Source organism: Podarcis gaigeae (assembly GCF_964106915.1).
Source record: "Podarcis gaigeae genome assembly, chromosome: Z".
In the NCBI taxonomy this organism is placed as follows: Eukaryota; Metazoa; Chordata; class Lepidosauria; order Squamata; family Lacertidae; genus Podarcis; species Podarcis gaigeae.
This window is the reverse complement of record NC_139691.1, coordinates 19,199,179-19,221,411: the sequence shown is the minus strand read 5'-3', so window position 1 is coordinate 19,221,411 and position 22,233 is coordinate 19,199,179. Positions and strand designations below refer to the sequence as shown.

At 47.8% G+C, this 22,233-nt stretch overlaps 1 protein-coding gene across 4 annotated transcripts in view; it reads right to left on the bottom strand.

Annotated features, from left to right (window-relative positions):
• NACC2 (NACC family member 2) overlaps positions 1 to 22,233 on the bottom strand; it is a 64,236-nt gene that overhangs the window by 23,758 nt on the left and 18,245 nt on the right. Inside the window, exon 1 of one of the 4 annotated variants that reach the window (XM_083722326.1) lies at positions 21,994 to 22,101. The exons of 2 other annotated variants lie outside the window; for them this stretch is intronic. The gene's annotated coding sequence lies outside the window, so the exon portion shown is untranslated. Of the gene's footprint in view, positions 1 to 21,206; positions 21,374 to 21,993; positions 22,102 to 22,233 lie in introns of those variants that run through there. One more of the 4 variants, XM_083722328.1, reaches the window with a different exon arrangement.

Here is a 22,233-nt window from a genome sequence, read left to right as displayed (position 1 = left end):
CGGGTTCAATCCCCCAAGGCAGACACCTCCAGTTAAAAGGAACAGAGGGAGGAGTTGCTGGGTGAGACCTTGAACAGTTACTGACAGCCAGAGTAGACAACACTGGCTCCAACAGAGGAAAAGGCTATCAAAAGCTACTAGCTATTGTGCAAAGCGTCGAATGGACAGTTTTATTGTTATTTATTAATTAAATTTGTATACAGTGGTACCTCAGGTTAAGTTCTTAATTCGTTCCGGAGGTCTGTTCTTAACCTGAAACTGTTCTTAACCTGAAGCACCACTTTAGCTAATGGGGCCTCCCGCTGCTGCCGCGCCGCCAAAGCACGACTTCTATTCTCATCCTGAAGCGAAGTTCTTAACCCGAGGTACTATTTCTGGGTTAGCGGAGTCTGTAACCTGTAGCGTATGTAACCCAAGGTACCATTGTACTGCGCTTCATCTGAAGATCACAGGGTGGTTCAGCTAGGGTGCTGTTGCACACAGGTCCTGCTTATGGGCTTCCCACTAGTCATCTGGCTCCCCTCTGTGAGAACAGAATGCCTCTGGGCAGGTCCACCTGCAGGGTTCTTATGACTCTATAGAGCACTCTATAGTCTCTCCCCCCCCCCCCGCCCATCAGCCCCAGAAAAGTTGGGGAAAGATGTTATCTAGGCAAAACATTAGAGGAAGAAGCCAGATAGCTCAGTGACAGAGCACCTCCTTTGTATGCAGAAGGTCCCAGGTTGAAGCCCTACTGGCAGCATTTCCAGGTAAGGGCTGGGACTGCCTCCTGCCTGAAACCCTGGAGAGCCACTGGTTCCTGTCAGTGAAACGACACTGTGCTACAGGGACTAACATTCCAACCTGGTATAAGGTGGCTTCCTAAGTAACTGCTACCAACAGAGCAAGTTGTCCAAACATACAACAGCTCCTTCTCAAAGAGCAGCACACTGATTACAGCTTCCACAAAGAGGAAAGCAACCCAAGGCAGTGTTGCCTTCTAACCACCTTTCCCAACTAATATGCCTCCCAAACCACAGCCATTTTCTGGAGGGTGTCAAAAACAACCCCAAAGCAATGTTACCTTTACAGAGAATGCTGACCAAGATACTGAGGCCAAGGAGGGGAGCTGTAGTTGGGGTGGGGTGGGGTGGGGTTCCCCCCACCTTCATAGTACGGAAGCATTCAGAAGAAGGGATGGGGGTGGTTCACAGTGATGATAGTGCCTGGGCAAGCCTTGGCATTTCAAGATTTCAGGTGAAGATGGGAAGTGGCATGCCGTACCAAAGGGTCCCAGTTCAAAAAGAGGAACCCCGAAGAAGGAAGAGGAGGCTGGATGCCCAAAATCTATAGGCAACCACCACAAGGACAAGAGCAGCAGATGCGGAGCAGAGCCACCGAGGCAGCATTTGCTGAGAAGCCCCCGGGCTAGCCGGCTGGCCTCAAACCTCCTCCCCAATGCACCAGGACAGCAAAGCAGAAGAGGAATATACCTCTTTGCATTCACACCCTCTCTCTCCTCTAGCAGGCGGTTTCTTGTTTCAGCTCATTGCCTAGTATGGTGGGATGGGATGTCCAGCCCTGAACTTTGGGTGGTTGTTTTTTTCTCTCCCTTCAGCAAGTTACTCTGTGAGTCAGCAGAAACAGACATGAGAGCACCAGGAATGCTGCCTAGTTCTGACGCAATGGGGATGGGTGGGTTCCCCCCTTTTTTTAAGGCAGGGGAAAGGGAAAAGGCAGAAGGCAGCTCACTCCTCCATCTGGCTGGCTAGCTGGCTGGCAGGCAGGCAAGTAGCTAGGGGACTCACTTTAGCAGGGTCTGCAGAGGCGCTTCTCTCTCCTTCCCTCCCATGACACTGGACAGGAACCTGAGCATAGTGTCGCCCATCTGGATTAGCAGCCGAAGGCTACAAGGCAGCCTTAGGCCAGATTCAGGTGGGATTCCCCCAGTCTCCCCCTCCTGACCTTCGCAGCAGCACCCCCTTCAAAATTCGGGGAGGGGGGATAATTGGATGCCCCCCCAGCCTCTGGACTCCCTCAGCAGCTGCTGGGCCTGCATGCAGCTGTCCCATGCAGTGACCCACAGAACTGCAACAAGCCACACACTCTGCCCCCCCCCCCAATCTGGCCACTGGAACTTCATGGGCAAGAAGGGGTTGAAAAGGCTGCTGTTTCAGCTGGACCTTGCTTGAGCCACAAGGTCTTCCTCAGCCCACCCTGGTGTGTTCCTGTATCCTTGGTTGCTCTTTGATCCTACTGCAGCTGCTGCTCTCAGTTTGATGCCCATGACCTCAACCTTGAAACTCTTTTCCTATGCTGGGTTTCTGTGAGTCTAGGTTTTTGCAACAAGACATTTCTAGTCCCTATTGAAATATGCAAAAAGATTAATGAATGTGGGCTTCTCATTCCCCAGAGTGTATGGGGTGTGAGGGGAGGAGTAATACCTCTGGTGGGGGGACATCATGCTCCTTTTGGGGTAGTCTGTCCACCTTGGGGTCCCCACCCTGCATTCAGCTCTCACCTGTGGCTCCTAGAAGCTGTCAACATGCAACAGCAGCCACACCCCAGGAAACAGCTTCAACTGGCTAGCTAAACCAGGTGAGAGTAGCCGATGGTTCTCAAAACCTAAGTGAGTTAGGGACGTCACCTGCATATGAAGACAGGCTCCAGCAGACTGAGAAGAGAGACTAATAGTGGGTCCAATGGTCAAGAAGGAGGTTTCTGAACATGCTGTAGAGGGAAGTGAGGGGCAGATGGAGCTCATCAACCTATGAAGGAAGCCCAACTAGGAGATGGAAAACTCAGATCCTAAACCTCTGCTGCCTTCTTTGGGAGAAGAAAAGGCTAAGGAGTAAACCCTACACAATTCCAGAGTGGAGTCCCTAAGATGCTTGGAAGATGCCTTGAGTATCTCCTGACAACTCCTGCAGCCAAGCTGATGCCAAACATATTGCTCTGCTTTTCTTTGAACCACATTAGCAAGGCTGAGAGGTGGGTCTTGCCATATGGACAGCCTGGACCTCCATATACCCTGGTTAATCCCCAGCGAAATCACTTCGGTGCTGCTACTGCAATGGTTTAACTTCATCCCTGAAGGAGCACTCTACTGTCTCTGGAGACAGATGGATGCCAACAATAAGCTCACACACACCCCGCCAAAAATAAATAAATCAGTGGTCCTTCAGGTGCTTGGAGGTGGAGGCAGCCTGATGACTCCCTTCTTTGTTTGGTTCTGAAACTTCACATCAGCATGAAAAAAGACTCGGGCCTGTATGTTGCTGTAAGAGCTGAAACACATTCCCCATTCATACCTTCCCAATCTGCTAGCTATGAAGCTGAAGAATAAGCGAAACTGTATTCAGATGCTCATCAAAGTCAGGAAAATGATATGCAAATAGTATTTATCACATGCAACTACGATGCTGAGATTGGCATATTTTCCATTTGCATTCATGAGCCATGTCTGTTCTTCACGGAGACTGTGACACTGACACACACACACACACACATCACGCCCGCAGCCATCGAAGTACTCTGCCTGCTTCTGTGACCAGCAAGGCCAGACTCTACCCAGGAACAAGCCCTGCCTTCTGGGGGCAGGGGGCACATGTGTGCTGCTGCTCCATAGGGAAGAATCTGGGATTTCCTTTCACAATGCCATCTGTGGGACAGATATCAGCAGAGGGAGGTGGGCCCGACTCAGGAAGACGGTGCAACAAAAGCTGCACAGAGATGGCCCAAGCCAGCTTGAGGCCCTGGACCACAAAACAAAGCATGAAACGGCACCCCCAAAATGGGGGAAATGTAACAATTAGCCATTTGCCACCTTGACATAGTAGCTCCAAAGAATAACCAGCCTTGGCTGAGGGGCTCCGACATAAGCACATTGGAGAATCAAACAGAAACAGGCAAAGGAGAGACTAGACTTCAAAGAGCAGGATTTGGAGGTGGTGCCCTGGAGCAACATAGTCAAAGAGCAGTGTAGGTCTCACTGCCTCCAAGGCAAGCAGTGGGTCTCGCTGCCTTGGGTCTCACTGGGGGCCACTATTCTGCATGCTGATGGGAAGGTACAAAACAGGGGTGCTACTATGGGCATTTCACTTGCACCAACAGAAAGCAAATTGGGTGCTTATCTCAACACAAATCTGGGGAAGAGCAGCCGTGTGCCCACAAGGCTGCCTCCCTTCCCATGAATCCCTCTCTCTCTCAGAGGGAGCTGGAGCAAGAACCTCCACACAGGAGCTTATCCTGGGAAGAAGAGGTTGGATGGCAGATTTCTCCATACTCCCTCCTACACAGTAGGGCAGGGTGGGGGTCTCTAGCGCATGGGTAGGTAAACTAAGGCCCGGGGGCTGGATCCAGCCCAATTGCCTTATAAATCCAGCCCACGGATGGTCCGGGAATCAGCATGTTTTTACATGAGAAGAATGTGACTTTTTATTTGTGGGGCATAGGAATTCGTTCATTTCTCCCCCAAAAAAAATATAGTCCAGCCCCTATTCAAAGAGTTCTCCACCATCTCCAGTCCTACAAAACCTCCTGGAAGGGCAGCGCTGGTGGCGCTGTGGTCTAAACCACTGAGCCTCTTGGGCTTGCCGATCAGAAGGTTGGAGGTTTGAATCCCCGCAACGGGGTGAGCTCTCGTTGCTCTGTGCCAGCTCCTGCCAACCTAGCAGTTGAAAAGCACACCAGTGCAAGTAGATAAATAGGTACTGCTACGGCGGGAAGGTAAACGACATTTCCATGTGCTCTGGTTTCTGTCCCGGTGTTCCGTTGCATCAGAAACAGTTTAGTCATGCTGGCCACATAACCCAGAAAGCTGGCTGTGGACAAATGCCGGCTCCCTCAGCCTGAAAGCATATGAACACCGCAACCCCATAGTCGCCTTTGACTGGACTTAACTGTCCAGGGGTCCTTTACTTTTACCTTTACTCTTGCCTCTGATTCTTCAACTGACTCATAATGGCTATCTGTCAGGGATGTTTTAGCTGAGATTCTTGCATTGCAAGGGGTTGGACTAGATGACCCTTGAGTCCCTTCCAGTCCTACAATCCTGTTATTCTGTGATCTCCCAAGGATTGAACCCATTTCATCTAGGTAGTTTCCAGCCCTCCCTTCCTCTTGCCACAAGGGAAGCTCTGGGGTGGACAGGGCCCCCTTGAGCCATCAGAGGCAGTGGTTAAGGCCCCCCCCCCAGCTGCACCCTTCAAAGAGGCAGAGAAAGAGTTTACAAGTTTAATATTCATAGCTTGGTTTATTTGCATATCGTGCCATAAATAGTAGACGATGAGGTGAAATACAAAGTGTTCCACTTGCATTTCTAATTGTGCTTAAAATCAGATGTAATCCTTTCTCTCTTAGAGATTTACAGTTGCTGTATTGCCATTCAGGTCTGGTATTGCAAAAACTGTCTGGGAAACAACAATAAGGTTGGAACCCACCCTGCACCCAGGAGAGGAACTGAGGTTCAGGACAGGTGGCAGGAAGGGAGAAGGGCCCCTCCCCAGAGGTTGCTCTGTTCTATGGGTTGGACTAGATGAGTTGGAGTAGATGACCCTTTGGGTCCCTTCCAACCCTACAATTCTATGCTGTCCTTGGGATCCCACCCCCCACCCCCCCCGTGCAATTTGGGTCCAGAAGGCAGCTAGCAAGCACAATATTTCAGATAAAATCACATTAAAATAATAAACTACACAGAAGGCAGCAGAAAAACCAAATGTGTGTTATTTAAAGCTGGGTCCCCACCCGCACACTCAATGTGGTACCTGTGGGCAGCCCCACAGCACCCACCCACCTCCCCTGGCCTTCCCATTTGTTATTTTACTCTTAAAATTGAGATAGTTTGACTTTCTCTCTGCCTGTGTTTTTTTTTCCCAAAGGGGTTCTAAGCATTGCTGCTACTTCCCCACTCTTTGCTAAAGGCCAAGGGAGAGAACAAGTCACAGATGACAGCCACCCCTGGGGAGGCAAAGGAAGACACAGCTGATGGTTAAGAAGGACTCAGCAGGCTGGATGAGGGAAGGGAGGGGGCAGAAGGTCCCAGGTTCAGCCCCAAACAACACCTCCAGGTGGGGCTGGGGAAGGTCCTTTTTTCTACCTCAAGTCTTAGAGAGCTGCCACTACAGCATGGGAACTCCCAACTCTCATCATGACCCTTAGCCTCTGGCCATGCCAACCAGGGCTGATGGGAGTGACCAAAAGCCTGACTCAGCCACCTCCTCCTCCTGCAACCTCTTTCAGAAATCTCCTTAAGACTTGGACGCTCATTGCAATATCTATCCCCCTGCCCCCAAAATCATTAGCCTTCTGGTTAAGCTGGTTAAGACTCTCCCTGGGAGTAATTACGGTAGTTCCCTTTCACATGTAAGGATGGTTAAGTATTGTGGGGCTGGCCGGAGGAGACCTCCCCGTGGAGTGTGGAACAGCAGCTGCTCACATTTTCGCCTGCTCACAGAGTTCTGGTTTGAAAAGGGGGACATTTTGCAGGAGACCACCACCTCTGTCCATCACCGGCCCCCACATGGCAGCGACTTCTTCTTTAGGGCATCTACCACCCCCAGCAAGTGAACTCCATCTTCCTCTTTTCCCTCTTATTTCCCTTTGGGGGATGGAGTGATTGCAGATTCATAAACATCTTCACAACAAAAATGTTAATGAAGCTGTGTGAAGATGACAAACTCAGCAAAATAAAGGCAATAGATTGACTTATACAATTATACCATTACTATTCCATCAAATGACTGGGTCCCATTTCAAGGCATGCTTCCTTAAGCAAAAGTGACTAAATATCAAGGCAGATATTTAATTCCAGAAGGCTGGAGCCACAGCACTAAAAGCCCAGTTTCCAGTGCAAACTAAACATACTCCTCAGGCGTGGCACCCTCAGCAGGGCCACAACCTAAGGAGCCCAGTGGCCAGGCAGAGGTGTAGGGGACCAGTCCTGATTAATGCCTTTTAATGTGCTCCTTTAACTGATGTGCATTGATTAAGCCCATTCATACATCCAAAGAAGGTACAGGTGGGGTAGGGTGACTGGGCAATGCCTCTCCCCAGCTGGCTTAGAGAAAAATATAACCCCCACCCCTACACACTTTCTTCCGTTAATCCTGCCAGCACCCAGAGAGAAATGAAAGCAAACTGTTCAGAATTCGCCATTTGTTGCCTTGCAGTTTTGCACCATTCAGATGTTCTTTGGCTTTGTGCCCGGACCTAATTTTAAACCCATTTACTAGAAATCCCACAAATTAAAGGAAATGTGGATAATGTTGTAAGAATCCTCTGGGCCAAATAAAAGCTAAACGTTGCCTGCCTTCCTGGTGCATCGGAGTAAGACCCTGAACCACAAAAGCCAGATTTCCCCAAAGCTCTTTTGCAACAGTGAGAGGATCTTGTTTTGTTAAAAGTTGCTCTGATTCATGACAGAATTACAAGGAAGGAGGGCAGGCGAGACAAGGCAGCAGCCACCCAGGCTGGAAGAGCCTCTAAGCCAAAGGCTGGAAGGAGCAACTAGGAAGAGGCTAAACCAGGGAAAAAAGCAGGTGGAAGAAAGCAAGAGGATGCAGCAGGGGGTGGGGAGAGAGAGGGAGAGGGGCAACACACAAACACTGGACCACCCTCCACCCCCCACAAAAGAAGCTGTAATGCCCATGTTCCATTTTCCTTCCAATGGAAGGGGAACTCAGAACTCACAGCTGGTGAGGGCCAACACTGCCCCACACCACGGCATAGAGACAAGGACAAGTCTCCAGCCTTGTGTTTGAACCTTAAGTTGTTTCCACCCTTGCACCTCCACCCCAGTGCCACATATTCTTCATAGAATCATGGAGCTGGAAAAGCCCCCAAAGGTCATCTGGTTCAACCCCCAACAGCGAAAGCATCATAACGAAAGCATCCCTGACAGGTGGCCATCCAACATCATATCAGAGCAAAACCTGAAGTTCCCCAATGAGGGAGCTCTGGAGGAGGTTGCTTTGGACAAGGCAAGGTGGGAAAGGGACAGCCCAAACTCAAGACCTGGGGCTATGGCACCGAGGACAGTACCTGCTGCCCTTCCCCCAGAAGTGGGTGGTTAGGGGTATACCTCCCTATGGAAGCTTGATTGGCAGTTATCAACCCAGACACAGAAAGGCCTTTCTAAAAAGTAGGGGGAGCTCTTCTCTACTCCCACAACCATGATGTGCTGCTGCTCCTGCTGCACACCAGACACCTCAACGGACAATCTTCTTGTGTCCACACAGCCCAAGGATTCCACATCCACGCTGCCTTCCTGAACCCTTTGAAATCTTGCAGGAGAAGGAAGTGCAAGACCCCACTCCCACCCCCATTAGAAGATCACCCCACGACAAAGCACTCATTAGGGGCTGATTCACTCCTCAAGTATGTCAACAAATTCAGAGGTTTTCCTGAACAAGCAGCCTTGGGGAGCAGCCCTTTGTGTGACCCTGCCCACCTTGCCTTATAGGGGGTCCCATAGGTGGACTGGAAGAATGGAGAGGAAACTGAGGCAGCCTTGGCTCTTCTGTAAACTGTAAGCAAAGCAATGTAGCTGCAGCCCAGCAAGCAAACTAACTTGTGGCTTCACTCCAGGTCCACAAGCAGACATTGGGCAAAAACCTTCTAAAAGCTTGTTACACACAAAGGTTTCTACAGTGCAGATATTTTCCTAACCTCCCTGGTGTAAAATACCACCATCCTTGGATCTGGGCACTCATTCATTTTGCAGCACACCTCTACCTACGACTTGCGATCAACTATCGTCCTGACGTTATACTGTATTTCATGTATGCTTCCTTTTTTTAAAAAAAGAAAGAAAATAATTATGCAGAAGCTGGAAGTGCTTCCAAGGTTTGCAAATAAGCCCAGCATTTTGGGAAGCTTCCCTGGATCAATATGCTTTTCTCTGCTTGCCTGTGAAAATATTTAAATGCTCAGCCTATGAAGCCAAGTCCTTTTCCTATACTTTGCCTTCCTTCTGAGGCAGAAGAGGAGGGGCTGCATAAACCACCAGGTGACCTGAACCTGGAAAGTGACCTGACTCAGGGACTGATTCAGCTGCTGTTTTGTCCATCTGCTGAGGGATAGGGAACAGCTTTCCCAGCCATTCTCCCCTTACTCAACCACTGCCCTCCACCAGTGCCTATGGGGGGGGGGGACTCCTGTGTGTGGAGCAGCTGGGGATGAAGACCCAGAGAAGAGGACAGAACAAAACTGAGAGGGCCCATTAGTCCTTTGCAGCACTCCAGGAACCAGTAAAATGCACAAGTGTCAAAGCAAGGGCAAAAGGACCCAGGGACATTCATCAGCAAACATCCCCTTCTTTAGCTCAGTTTCCTGGACAAAGAGGATTAGGCAAGCTCTTGGAGCAGTGGTGTCCAAATTTTTTTCAAAGAGAGCCAGATTTGATGAAGTGAAGGGCTGTGGGGGCTGTGTTGAGCTTTTTTTTAGGATTGAGGTTGTTAAGGTTTTTTTAGGATTTTACCCCAGAGAATAAACTGCCACAGGGGCCAGATTAAATCAACCGGCAGGCCAGATTAGGCCCCCTAAACGGACTTTGGACATGCCTGAGGATCAGTATACCAGTAACCACTACCCCGCCCCCAGCAACTGGTATTCAGAGGCATCCTGCCATGATGATCCAGTTGCTGGAAATTGCAAGTATAGAGAGTCGCTACTGTGGAGCTCAGGTCCTGTTCATGAACTGGAATTTCTTCCTACCTTTCCATTTGCAGCTACCAGATTAGGATGGATTGCTGGGCAATGGGGAGGAGGCATCTAGGTCATCAGGGAAAGTAGCAAAACAATGCTTTACACAGGTCCACGGTTGCAGCAATGGAGTAAATGCACTGACCCCACAGAGCCCTTCCCAGCTGAAAGAATGAGAATCACAGCAAGAGAGAATTTCAGCCAGGTCTCTTCAGTGAGAGAGCTCTGAAAAATGCACGTTCTGCACAGCTGAAGTTACAACCTTCAAAATTGGGAAATACAGGAAATTTTGCAGTTAAGCTCAAATAAGACTGTGCTCTCCCTTGCTGTTTTCTCTCCTCCTCCTCTTTTTATTTTATTTTTAACCACAAAATTCTTCTTAAGAAACAAACAGTTGTTGAAACAGCTTTCAAGCTCACTCACCACATTAGTTAAATAGCAAGCATGACATTGCTCAGCATCATGTCCCTCTTGGCATGGGTGATTCCTTACAGAGAACACCATCCAAAGAGGGCCAGGAGATGCCTAAGAACCAGAGTCCCTTGCGCCAAGTGGCATCCTTGGGCAGCAGTTGAGTTCCCTGCCCCTATGCATCCCCAAACCTCCCTGCATGTCCCTCAGAATGACTGAGCAGCGGAACAGCAAACTGGCCAAAAGGGCAAGTTGAACCACTCTTGCTGGCTCCTCCAAAGCCTCTAACTTGATGATTTATGGCCCCCATTAATGTTCTAGCTTCTTAATTGGGTTTCTGAGAACCATTATATTCTCTCCAGAATCAGACATAACGGAAAAACCCTTAACAAAACATTTTGCCATCAGCTGCATTACATAAATGGCTGCTACACCAAAAAACAAGATAATATTAAATTAAAACTAAAACAGCACCAATCCACCCCTCCCACTACAATGGACCCTAGGGCCTCTGCTATCATGCAACTAAGGTGGGACACACCTGCCTCTTTCACAACTAAGGAAAAATGCAAGACTGCTCACCTATGACCAGTAATATTCAAGGGGTCATCTGCATAACCCCCATCTGAAAAGCTACATTCAAACACCCAGGGTTTTCATAGGGGAAACTGGTGGCCTGTAATATTTGATTACTTTCATGTCAGCATAGATGCCTAATGGCTCAGAAGTTACTGCATCCATAAAATATACAGTCTCATTTTTTTCTTGCTCCAAAAACCTGATAGGATTAATATAGTTAGCATGAGATCTTAGTCATAAAGTCAGATGTAAGTGGTGGTAAAATTAGCTGCCAAAATGGTCTTCTTATGGAAATCATTTCTTCTGTGCATTGTGCCCCCCTCCTTTTACATTTTAGAAAGGGGGAAGAATAAAGGGAATGGGCTGGAAATTAGAATAGTTGGTTTCTACATTTGAGGCTTTTCTACAAATGGGTTTGTTTCATCTTTTTCCGACAAGAAGGGGAAAGGCAGTAAGTGCTTTTAAGCTCTGCTATATATTGAATAGCCTGGGGGTACAACTGGGTTTTTTTTATAGCAATTAGGATTTGTGTAGATTTATTTGCTCCAAAGAATAGAGGGTGCAGCTGGGGGGGGGGGTTTAGCAACAGCCTGCCCCCATCTTCAGGTGGCATGTCCACACTACAACCTGAGGTGACTCTCTGCAGCATCCATCCCAGTGGAACCCCCTGACCCCAAAGCAAACAGAGGTGGAAACTGTGACCAAAGCACCAAGATAAAAAGGAGGAGGAGGTAAAGAGAGGACACTGGTACTTAGCACTAGCAGTGACAGGACCCAGAGCCTCATGCCCTTTAGAACAATCTGTTCCACAGCAAGATGTCAGACATTGGGCTAGATGGTCTTTTGTTTGGTCCAGCTGCAAGGCTCTTCTTCCTTTAGGAGCATTGAAAGTTGCCTTCTTCCAAGTCAGATTTATTGGTCCATCTAGCTCAGTACTGTCAACACTGAATGGCAGGAACAACTTTCCAGGTTTTCAGGAAGAGATATTGGGCGTTGAACCTAGGACTTTTGCATGCCAATTCACAATTTGATTTATTAAATTCACAGTTTGATTTATTTATTTTGAAGGGGAGACAGCAGAGCAAACGAGGGGGGGTACCCCACACATGCATCCTGCAGCTAGGCAGAAGTCGGACACTTATTTTATGCAAGAATAGCCTGAACCAAGCATCATTATAATTCATTTTCAGAACACCTTTTATTATATTCACTCACAAATTAAACCAAGTCGGAATAATCATGGCTCTGCTTTGAATTTACATAACCAATTGAGATTCTTGGCTGTTACTCTCATGCTGAGAGAGGAAGAAAAAAATATTTAAATTGTATCACTGTAGATGTGAAAAGGATTAACTCTTCCCTAGTTTGGGGATCAAAGATGCATTTATTGCAAGGGCAGTAAACTAACTCTGCCAATTCTGCAGAGCTGCCTCCCCCATGGAGTCACAGACCGAGTTGGAAGGGATCAGAAAGGCCATCTATTTCAACCCCTTGCAATGTGAGGTATCTGGAAAGAGGCAAGAATGAATTGGGCCACTGAGGGAGAGGCAGATTTCAGCCCCTTCAGGAAGCCCCACAGCCCAAGTAGAGAATTATACCTGGAGGGAGCAGACAGGGGGGTCAGAGAGACAAGTGACTACAGCCCTGGGAGCAGGAGGGAGAAGCAAAAGGCTTGTCAAGAACCCTGACAAAGCCTGAACAATCAGTTGTCATTTCTCCAGAGTGCCAGGAAAAGCCTGGAAAGTTTAGTCAAAACATTCTCCATAGTAATTTGCACTATAAAAGAAAACATTTATGTAAGGAGAAAACTGAGCGGAGAAAAATATCCCTTCTTGCAACTGTGTTTGAATTAAAACCTCTTGCTCCTCTAATTCATGGTGCCACACAAACATCTTATAAGGAAGAGGATGTCTTCAGAGCCATTTGTTTAGCAGATTCCATTCTATGGGCACAGGGGGGGGAAGGGGAGGGAGAAGGGGGAGCACTAATTAATGCAATAATAAAAACAAGTAGTGTGGGAGGAATAAGGTGATTGAGTTGGTGATGGCCCAGGCTTTCATTCAAGCTCAGAAATATCAGGGGAAGTCATGGGGAGAAATCTGCCATTTATGACAGTTTTCCATCTCTCACAAAACAGAGTCCTATTTTGGACACCACTCCTAGGAGGCCCCTTGAGCCCCTTACATCTGACACACATACTCCACTGCCCCTGTTTTGTCTGAAATGGCCCTCAGCCAGCCTTGGCATTGTCTGAACTGTGCTATTGTAGGTTCTGGGAAAACAAAGCTTGAAGCAAAAGAAGCGTCAGCTTCGGCCTTGGGCCTCCTACACTGCGGATGCTGTTATGCTGACTGGATGCATGTGCCACTGTTTTAAACTGAGGGCATATATATGTATACACACACACATAAGCAACGAAAGTTTAGACTGTTTTTGTATATGCAACTTTTCAACTGTTTCCTAAAAGCTTTTGCTATCCTGCACATCTCTTCAGGGTGCTTTTCCACCTGGCCTGGGAGGTGGGGTCCCAACTGACTCCAGCTGCTAAAGCTGGGCTGTGGGGTTGTTTTCAGGGAGTTTGTGGCAGGGTGTGTGCGCTGCTGTTGGGGTGTGTTTTTTTTGTCCTTGTTATACATCTTGTGATTTATATGAGAATTGTTCCATTTTTGTTGTATATTTTTAATGTTTCATTAAAATATTATTACAGCTCACATGGAATGCCAAACTCAGAAAAGACAATTTCCTGAAGGGTCATTGTGCCATTCTGTTGCAGAAAACAGCAAAAAGTCTTGTTGCATCATAAGGACCACCAGTTTCTTATGATGTGAGATCTGCTGGCATCTCGGACAAAAGAGGCTGGCTGATTCCATCAGAGATTTTTTAGTCCCCTGTGTCTAGTGGTCCCTCCCCCAAATTATGTATGGGACTTTGTGAGATAGTACAGTGGGCTCCCTCGGCCAAGAAAGCGAGATGAGCGCCGCAACCCCAGAGTCGGTCACGACTGGACCTAATGGTCAGGGGTCCCTTTACCTTTACCTTTTAAAGTGGTACCTCTGGATGTGAACGGGATCTGTTCCGGAGCCCTGTTCACATCCTGAAGTGAACATAACCCGCGTCCGCGCGTGTCGTGATTCGCCGCTTCCGCACATGATGTCATTTTGAGCGCCTGCGCGAGCGGCGAAACCGTGGAGTGCAACCCAAAAATGCTTAACCCGAAGCTACTTCAACCCAAGGTATGACTGTAATATCTGCTAGGTTTGAGCAATAACCACTAAATGGCTGCACAGTTGTCATGAGATCTTCACCAATGCAAAGAACAGATGGATCAGTTTGTTTCCTTCACTATTTGAGAAAGAGGGAATTTATAAAATCAGGAGCAGCAAAGGCTGCGGCCAAATTCACTGGCAAATTCTTGGATTGCTGTTTCAGATGTTGTCATTCTACATCCATAAAACAGTTTTGGGAACGTCTCCCTGCACGTGGCAGGCAGCTGGAGACACAATTTTGGGGTTAAGTGGGATAACAATTTAAATACTGTACATAAAAATAAAGGAACTCAAACATCCAAGCAAGTTATTCAAAGGCAATCCCAAGAGTCCAAGATGTCAATCAGCTCTGGAAGACAGTACATTTCAGGCAAAAATGCAACTTCCAACGACAAACCAGCAGTGGTGGGAGGGGGGAATCTCCTTCCCCGCTGGGCAGCTTACACCTCCCCCTTGCAGATCCCAATTGCTAACTCTGGGAGTTGTTGGACCTGGTGCTTAGACAGAGGCACTTGGTGTGTCTTCCCACTGGCCCTGCAGATGGGAGAGCTGCTAATGAGATTGGGGCAAAGTGTAAGGCAGAGAGGAAGGGAGCAGGTCCCTGTCACAGCTGGTGGGCAAGGCAGCCTGTGGCAGCACCAATGCGTCCTGAGAGCCAATACTGCCACCTGTAAGAGCAGGACTGAGTGGGAGGTGGCAGGCAGGTGTCCCTTGGGGACCAACAGGACCCAGGGCTTGTTGCCTTGAAGTCCCCCACTCCCCAAATGTGTGTCTCTATGTTCCCATTTCAGGATAACTGACTCAGCAGGGGGTCAGTGCAGAATAAAAATTGTGCAGTTAAGATGAGACGGGGAGGAAGAGAAGATGGTCCAAGATGCTTGAGCAGCTTCAGAAGTCAGAAATGCAGGCAGCATTAACATTTTAATTGTTATGCATCTTTTTAATCTTCCTTCACACTAATGATTTTACAGTCTTCAAAAAAACAACAAGAGGAAAACTGCTGAGAACAAAAGAACCCCTCCAACGTTTAACAGAATTTAAGTCCGTAATGAGAACTGAAACAAGCCTAGTAATCTATGGTGCATTAAAAACAGAAAACGTTTCTGCAAGCATCAGGAAATTCAAATTTAGGGTTGCAACCTTAACTCTGCTCTCTTGCAGAGATGCATTAAAACTGGGCATCAAAGTGCTTCCAGATATGAAGATTCTGGAAAAGGCAACACTTCAGAAGATCAAGTATTCTGTAAGTGGAGGACTATGGCCAAGTGGGGGTGGGGTAGGGCCCCAGGATCAATTCCCATTCTACTATGGAGCTCACTGGGTGATTTCAAGGCTAGTCATTGCCTCTCAGGCTGACCTACCCCACAAGCTTGCTGGGAAGGAAAATATAGGGAGAAACCTTGCACCCCTTTGTAGACATGCAAACATGGCAGGTAGGCAGAGGAATTCACTCATAACAAGGGGTAGAAGCAGCTGCCAGACAGAAGACTCCTCTGCCCGCCTAGGGATATTTGGGAAGGCATCATATAGGGGGCACTGCTGGTGAACAGGTGGGCAGGAGGATAAAAAATGCAAAAGCAAGAAAGGGCATTGCTGCTCTGCAAAGAGGCTCCTTTGCTATATTATTCAGACATTAAGCTGTATGTCGTGTACTTATATTCAGCAAAAGAGCAATTTACACACCCAAAAGGAAAGAAATGCTCCATTTGTCCCACATGCTAATTCTAAAACAAGGTGCAAGATTTAGGAGAGGGGCTGAAATATCCTCCAATCCCCAGCTCCCCCCCTTGCTTTTTTTCTTTTTTCTTTCGTAACCAGGTGCAGGGCTACAGTTAAGGCATGTCATGAACCTGGGTGGCAACCAGGCAGACCATGAAGCAAAACAGTGGCTGAATCTTTGCAAAGCTCACAAAGCAGATTCCCTGCTATGATCCCTGGAAGAGTTTCATGTTATTTTGGTGGGGCAGGTTTTGAGAATACAAAACCAGGCCCAAAGAGCCTTGTGTGATTTCACTGGCTACTGTGAGTCCCAGAAACCACACCACTCTCTCCTATCCCCGCCAACACAAAAGGGTTTGTGTGTTCTTTTTCAGTCCTTTTCACAGGCACCAAGCAAGAAGTAATCCAGCTTCTTTCTTAAGAAAGCATAAAGAGGGGACCCCGGTATCTCTGTGCCTAGAGCATGTAGACTATGCCTGTGTGTATGTGCGGAGTGCTAAACACAGCCACTGCAAAGCTACCATTCTGCAGGTTGCAGCTCCCATCCCTTACCCTGAAAAAGTCCATTTAGACATTCACTGGAGCAAACTGTCCCTGAAATCCCTGGAGATCTGGCCTCTGCACCAGTGTTAGAAACTCAGATATATAAACTAGGCGCCAAACAACTCCTTAAACCAGGGTTATAGACACCAAAACAGAATGTCTAGTTGCCATGTTGGGGCCAGACGGCTTGAAACTTCTATTTTTCAATACGGCTTTTTGTTCCTGAAATTCATTCTGATTGTGCAGATAAAATATCACTGATAGAATTCTACAGGATTAGTTGTTAATGTGTGAAAACAGGCAAGATCGAAGGATCCCCAGGCATGAACCTCCAGATGGTGGAGATGTAAGCCATTCTGGCGCCCGGGCATCTTCACTTGGTCACCTGGCACCTGGTGAATTTTGAACACTGCTCTGCCCTCCTCGATGACTCTCTTCATGAGGCAGAGAAGGAAGAGGAAGATGAAGAGGAGGAGGAGGAGGAGGAGGAGGAGGAGGAGGAGGAGCCTGCCTCTCCTCTCAATTCATGGGGCTCTTGACAGGTGGGACAGGATGAAATTTTCAGAAGATTTCATTCTGTGACCCAAAAGCAAATTAATAATAATGATTATTATTAAATAAATAGCAAGACTAATAATACTGGAGGAGTATTATTTATGCATTTTATTGAAAAGCTTCAAACCCTTTGGATGAAGCAGAAAATATGCATGAATAAATAAAAGGCAGGCTGACCTAGAAAAGGCACTGCTCAGATTTCTCCCTCCTTCAGAAATTTCTCTTCCATGGCAAACTTAAATGGCTGAAGTAAATGTGTGCATTGAAAAAAAAAGGGGGGGGGGACTTGATAAGGATCTGTGAGCTTCCAGGACTTATGGGTTTTGAGACCAGGGAGATAAGAAACACAAGAGTAATTGCTTCACTGTTTGGAGATGGAGCTTTCAGGCTCCCCCTGAATGCCAAAGGCAGCTGTTCTAGCCCTGCAGCAACCTGGATCACAGCTGTACTAAGCCTCAGGATCATGTTTTATATGGGCAGCTCTTACTTCCATCCCGCTTTGCAGGCAGTGAGCCATGTGCTCAAGAGGTGAAAGGTCACTTGTTTGTGGTCTTGCCTAGGAAGGCCTGGCCCCAACTTTGGGCCAAATCACAGGTCCCAACAAACATCAGGGAACAACAGTTCCAAGAGTGGAGGCAGTTCCCCCCCTGACAAGCAAGCTGGGTCATTGAACAAAACATTACACATGATTTACTGTATTTACTCAAATGTAATGCACACCTTTTTTTGACCAAACTAAGTATTGAAAATTAGGGTGCACATTAGGTTTGATGGCGCATTTACATTCACCACAAATACTTTTTTGGTTTCAAGGTTTTGAAAATGGAGGTGCATTGTGCATTAGATTCGCATAAATACAGTAATCACTATGAAGAATCTTCCCAAGGTATATATTTTTGTGACTTCCCTTTGAAAAATTAAACAAAATGAAGATGAAGATGAAGAAGACAGCCTTGGCTAATGAATCACAGTTCCCAGCAAATGAGCACTGGCAAGTGACAAAGTGAAATATGCCTGCAGCAAGGGAGAAACATATTTTGCAAATGATCTCATTGGAAAGAAAAACCTGGGCTGGCCTTGGATTTGCTACAAAAAAATTGGCACAGAGATTATCAAAAGCCTTGTCACTAGGATGTAATGGCAGGTCAGATGGGGAAGGAAAGGACCCTGGGAGGTTTGTGCTCTCTTGTTAGCTGGCTGAACAATCACTCTCTCGATTACTAATCATGTTTTAATTTTCATATTTGAAATTGCTTCATTCAAGTCTTGTTAGCCAAGCCCCCCTAAAACAGGAGATAAACTGGGCTGTCAAGATCGAGCCCCACAGAAAGAGTCAACTCACAACAAGGAAAATGTTAAGCCAGCAATTTGCACAAGATGCTCTCAGCTGGCCTCAGAGGCCCAGCAGAGTTTAAGAGAGGAATTAGCAAAAATGTACAATTCTCTCTGCAGCCATCTGCTGTTGCATAGAACTTAAACAAGGCAAGGGAAGAAGTATTAACAAGAGGTACAAGCCACTGGTTGGAGGAAAGAGCACAGCCCTTCATTTCCTTCACTGCGTCCCATCGCTGCCTCCTTTTATTCCCCATATTTTGTGGTGTCTGTCAGCACCAAGTGCTGCTTAAGGCTGCCCTTGATGACTGCCCCAAAGTCACAACTGGAGCAGACCTGAGCCACTAGCTCTTGACTGGGTGGAGCACCAGAACATAAATGATGCTCCTTCTAGCACCTCCACATTTCTACCACTAGATTAGTGGGGCCAAGCATACTTCATAGGATCACGTCTGCCACTGGGCCCCGTTAAGGCCTCCAAGATCCACCTGGAGAGGACTGCTATTTAAGGTTATGATAGGAGAGTCAGGGCACACAGCAGGGGTTCTGAAGCTACACCCATCATTGTGAAGGCTGAGCACCTGCAAAAAATGGTGCAGGTCTTTGCTCTTTAACTTCATCTGGCTTCAGATGACTCTGGGTTAGGGAACAAAGGAGTGAACAAATGCACCAGAGTGGGATCTCTTCCAGTAGTACCACCAGCACCACCCTCGCCCTGTTGCACAGATAACATTTTCCTCACATCTGAAACTGCGAGCAATACCCCAAAGCTACCCCTCCAACTTTTTATTTTTGGGAAAAAACAATTTTATTGGTTTCTAAACAAATACAAATACAATAACCATTAAATGCTTATCCAGCAGTACAACTTCATTTTCCCCAGAGACCACACAACAGCTGGAGCCTAAACATTTAGAAGCAAAAGCCACAGAATGAAGAAACATATTTGGATGCCAAGCTTGGACACAAATCTAAAGCCAAAAGCCCAGGAAAACATCACATCCAAACAGCCCCCAGTGAAGGAATCACTACCTTCTCTTTCCTTCAGAGCTAACAGTAAATATTTCTATATGACTATGTTGAAAGTAATAAAAGTGAGAGTTGTCATGCTTGGGAAAACTCTCCTCACTCTACACTTTACAAACATTACTACAATTTGGCACAATTTCTGCTTTAAAAGCCTTTAAAGTAAAATTTGAAGTGTACCTTTATTTGAAGCTTTGCATAACACTTCATGACCCTAATGGAGACCTACCATAAGTCCATAAAAACTATAAACTTGTGCCAGAAAACTCCACATTGTTCCTGAAACCAACAATTCAGGGCTCAGGAGTGTCTCCTCTGTACAGGTTGAGGCCAGGTATGATTGTTAAGGACTTTGGGAAATTGGTAAAATCATCCTATAAACACAAACTGTGAATGTGTGAAAATCACAAGAGTCAGGCCCAGAAAACTGCATGACAGGAAAATATTTCGCTCAGGCAGCAGAATACTAATTCATAGGAGCAGTTTTGACAGGAAGAGAACAGCCATAAATTCCACTCTGTTTACCAAATTCAACTTCAACTGCTCTTTAATATTTCAGTTAGCAAAAGGTAAGAGCGTGTACCAGCTCATCAATTCCTCATGTCACAAGACCAACCCTGGGCATGCAGCCAGGGCATCAATCCGCACAGCCCTGCAAAATGCCTCCCAAAGAGGAGGAAACACACAAGTCAGTTTCCCAATTAACGGAGCAGCATGTAATGGATCCACGTCATTTTTAAGTGCTTCTGTACTTTGCTGCCGCAGCACAGAGACTCACGTACTGGAGTACAGTGCCCCCCCCTCCTCTTCACAGAAGCTGAACCATTTGGAGGAGTCCTGGGGCACCAAATGCATTTTTAACCACAGCATGTTCAGGAACACACCAGCGCTGGGAAAGGCACTTATCCGGCTTGGAATCCAAGAAAACACACAAACACACACACGTCTGCTGAGGTCAGGAAGTGCATGCTTGATCAACTGGGACAATACACAACACTATCAAATTCTAATAGCTCTCCTCCTGCCCTTCCTAAACAAACTTCCACATGTGCCACACCATCTTCTCAGATGGTGCACCACTGCTCCTAAACTAAAATCAGGTATTCATTAAAACAAAATAGCCTTAAGAAATTCTGAGAAGTCCTTTTCCCATGAGGCATCTACATTGACCATAGGGGAGCAGAATCACACCTGCTGGTCAGTCAGACCGCCCATTGGCAAATTCTGAGGAAGCCACTTCCATCCAAGGGTGTAAAGAGATTTGGAGAGAAAGACTAAGAAATGAAAAAACAACATATTTATACTCCAATTGTCAAATTATTTCCAATAAAGAAACCAATCTTTTAAAACAGTGCAACATAGGCAAATTCTTCCAGAACACCAAGGTTACTTTTCTTGAAAAGCACCAGTGTCTGTCTACCAGTTGCCCCATCTCCTCTCTAGTCCACCTCCAACAACACACCAGTTCCTTACACTGAGAATCTTTCTATCTGTACATCTTTGGAACTAAGAACATGCACAGACCCCTCTGCAAAGTCCTCAAATGTCTTGCCCTTGAGGGTACATTTGCCAGGTGTGTCCTGGCAACACCTGCCAAAATCCTCCTCCTTCTCTAAAAGCATTTAAAGTGCAAGGTCCATCAAAATGCTGAGGTAAGAAATATCCAAGCAGCTCACCTCAGTGAAGGAGGAGGAAGTGTGTGTGTGTGTGTAATACACTAACCCTCTGGCTCTTTCTAGCCTTTGGAAACTTACACCATGCTGTCCTGCAAAGTGACAGCCAATAAGCCATTTTTTGCTTGCTGACCATCTCTTGCACCCATTATCCAGCTGCTCTGTTAATTTGATTAACACACTGAGCTAATTGTATTCAAAGAAGAATCTACCAGTCATAACCCTCCAAAGAATTCTTACAGGGGGGAGGGGGGCATGCACAGGTGAAGAGAAGCAGAACAGAACTCCTGAACCAATGAGGACCACTTCCCTCACCCCAGAAAGGGATGCAACAGGTATGGAGGGCTGCTCCTTCTGCCTGCGTCCCCCTTCTTCCAGCAAAGAAAAGGATTGAGGGATGGTCTCCAAGAGGAACACTTACCAGTTGTGGGCTGTCTGGGGCTGCTTGTCCTTTCAGGGGTCCTGAGACAGGGGGTGCTGCTCTCCCTTCCCAGACTTTGACACTGAACTGGCAAGGAGGTGCTCAGCTGGCAGAGCAGGCAGGTGAAGGTGTCAGGGAAAGGAGTCCTAAATTGCCTCCCATCCCCCTACAAAAAGAGAAGGGAATTTGCGGTGCCTCTCTTCAAAGAGCAGTTGTGGAGGGGCGCAAAAGCAGGGGCGAGATAGAAGGCGACTGTCGGGGAGGTGGGGAAGCAGGTGCTGCTGCGCTCCAACTCCCAGCAGCCCCCGCGGCCAGGGGAGAGGGCGGGAGAAGCAGCACCTGGACAACCAGCACTCAGGTGTCCCCACCCCGCACCCCAGGCTACGCCCTCTCCGTAATGGGGCACGAAAGCCCCCAACCTCCAGAGTCCCCCACGCGAGCAGCAGCCTAGCTCCCAGCAGACACAGTCGCCCTGGACCACTTTGGGAAAAGGACAAGCTGTGCTCGAGTTTGGGTCCCCCCCTTGCAGATTTCCCTTCATGTGGGGGAATGCGAAGAGGAAATCAGCTGCGTCGCTGGGGAATCTCTACTATCCTGTCCTGTCCTCTTCTAGGGCGTGGGGAAGACTCGGGTGACATAAGAGGGGGCGCAGGGCAGTGCCGGGGAGGTTGGCAGCTGACGCCCTCTCCGCACTCGGTGCGCGAGAGCAAGCGGGGTTGAAGCGGGGCGGGGGGAGAGAGAGAGACCCCCTCCTGGGGAAAAGTAAGACTGGAGGCGGACGGCTTACCTGTGGGGCCAGCAGCGGGGCCCTCCTCCCCCTCCTCCTCCTTTCCTTCCTACTTCCCCGGCGGCAGCTCCTACCGGCTGGAGGCAGGAAGTGATCGTGGAGGAGGAGGGGGGAGGCAGGCGCGGCGGGGGGGGCGCCTAGCCCTCTACCCGCTCAGCCCCACAACACTGACGGGGGCGGGTGGGAGGCGGCACCCACCCACACCCACCCAGTGTTAGTTACTGGGGGTAGGGGGGCTCA